This window comes from Cherax quadricarinatus, chromosome 40, assembly GCF_038502225.1.
Source record: "Cherax quadricarinatus isolate ZL_2023a chromosome 40, ASM3850222v1, whole genome shotgun sequence".
In the NCBI taxonomy this organism is placed as follows: Eukaryota; Metazoa; Arthropoda; class Malacostraca; order Decapoda; family Parastacidae; genus Cherax; species Cherax quadricarinatus.
In genome coordinates this window covers 21,926,922-21,929,421 of record NC_091331.1, presented here as the reverse complement: position 1 = coordinate 21,929,421, position 2,500 = coordinate 21,926,922, and the positions used below count along the sequence as shown (strand labels likewise).

Genomic DNA, 2,500 nt, shown 5'->3' with positions numbered 1-2,500 from the left:
CTTCACCGCCAGCGAGGGGCTCTCGATCCAGAATTGATCTTCCCTTCCCTATTCCCCTCCTCCATACGGGTTTAGCGCGCCTTCGTCTCTAAATGAAACAATGATAATAGCTGTTCCCAAATGAAATAAAACCCACGTACGCTGTCCGTCGCACCACGTACAGTGTCTTGCACCGTGTACATTGTGTTTTACACCACGTGCACAACTCTCTTACATCACCTACAACACCACGAACACTGACCCTTCACGCACACTGCCCTTTACACCCCGTACAAAGTCCCTTACATCACGTACACTGGCCTTTACATTTGTTACACACATCCTCACACCAAGTAAACTAAACACCATGTACATTGAACCATGTCACGCTCTCAATCATGTACCCTCTAATCCTAATTCCAGTGTTACCCCTACCACATTCACTGTCTCTTAACCCATGGATATTCCACGTTCATTGTATCTGGCTCCACAGACACCACACGTTCTTTGTCTCTCATCCCACGGACACATCACGTTCATTATCTCTCACCCGACGGACACACCACGTTCACTGTCTCTGACCCCACAGACACACGACGTTCATTCTTTCATCCCCCAAGGGCACACCACGTTCATTGTTTCTCCCCCCAAGGACACACCACGTTCATTGTTTCTCCCCCCAAGGACACACCACGTTCATTGTTTCTCACCCCAAGGACACACACCACGTTCCTTGTCTCTCATCCCAAGGACACGGACGCACATTCCATTTTCAGTGTGCCCCAACCCACCAAAAGAACAAGGACACACTACGTACAACGCCCCTCAGCCTACCTACACTGCCAATATCTCTATTCTCGCATCTGTCCCTCGAAATTCTTCCACTAAACTCGTAAAGTTATGAACACATTCATGTTGTATCTCCTCACTTTCACATCACTGTATATGTCGGAAATATATGGTAGCTGAGCCACGTCTTAGTGGCCGGAAACCGGGAGGTGTATGTCTGTCAGTGTTTGTACCCGGGAGGTTAATGTTCCTCGGAGTATATACCTGTCAATGTTTGTACACTGGGAGGTTTATGTTCCTCGGAGTATATACCTGTCAGTGTTTGTACCCGGGAGGTTTATGCTCTCTGGAGTATATACCTGCCAGTGTTTGTACACTGGGAGGTTTATGTTATTCGGAGTATATACCTGTTAGTGTACACTGGGAGGTTTATGTTATTCGGAGTGTATACCTGTCAGTGTCTGTACACTGGGAGGTTTATGTTCCTCGGAGTATATACCTGTCAGTGTTTGTACACTGGGAGGTTTATGTTCCTCGGAGTATATACCTGTCAGTGTTTGTACACTGGGAGGTTTATGTTCCTCGGAGTATATACCTGTCAGTGTTTGTACACTGGGAGGTTATTGTTATTCGGAGTATATACCTGTCAGTGTCTGTACACTGGGAGGTTTATGTTATTCGGAGTATATACCTGTCAGTGTTTGTACACTGGGAGGTTTATGTTCCTCGGAGTATATACCTGTCAGTGTTTGTACACTGGGAGGTTATTGTTATTCGGAGTATATACCTGTCAATGTTTGTACACTGGGAGGTTTATGTTCCTCGGAGTATATACCTGTCAGTGTTTGTACACTGGGAGGCTTATGTTATTCGGAGTATATACCTGTCAGTGTTTGTACCCGGGAGGTTTATAGTCCCTGGAGTATATACCTGCCAGTGTTTGTACACTGGGAGGTTTATGTTATTCGGAGTATATACCTGTTAGTGTTTGTACACTGGGAGGTTTATGTTATTCGGAGTGTATACCTGTCAGTGTTTGTACACTGGGAGGTTTATGTTCCTCGGAGTATATACCTGTCAGTGTTTGTACACTGGGAGGTTATTGTTATTCGGAGTATATACCTGTCAGTGTCTGTACACTGGGAGGTTTATGTTATTCGCAGTATATACCTGTCAGTGTTTGTACACTGTGAGGTTTATGTTATTCGGCGTATATACCTGTCAGTGTTTGTACACTGGGAGGTTTATGTTATTCGGCGTATATACCTGTCAGTGTTTGTACACTGGGAGGTTTATGTTATTCGAAGTATATACCTGTCAGTGTTTGTACACTGGGAGGTTTATGTTATTCGGAGTATATACCTGTCAGTGTTTGTACACTGGGAGATTTATGTTATTCGGCGTATATACCTGTCAGTGTTTGTACACTGGGAGGTTTATGTTATTCGGAGTATATACCTGTCAGTGTTTGTACACTGGGAGGTTTATGTTATTCGGAGTATATACCTGTCAGTGTTTGTACACTGTGAGGTTTATGTTATTCGGCGTATATACCTGTCAGTGTTTGTACACTGGGAGGTTTATATTATTCGGCGTATATACCTGTCAGTGTTTGTACACTGGGAGGTTTATGTTATTCGGCGTATATACCTGTCAGTGTTTGTACACTGGGAGGTTTATGTTATTCGGCGTATATACCTGTCAGTGTTTGTACACTGGGAGGTTTATGTTA

At 44.3% G+C, this 2,500-nt stretch overlaps 1 long non-coding RNA gene across 1 annotated transcript in view; it reads right to left on the bottom strand.

The window, feature by feature from the left end:
• The window catches only part of LOC138853804 (uncharacterized), a 16,771-nt gene that overhangs the window by 13,177 nt on the left and 1,094 nt on the right, over nt 1-2,500 (bottom strand). The window lies entirely within an intron of this gene.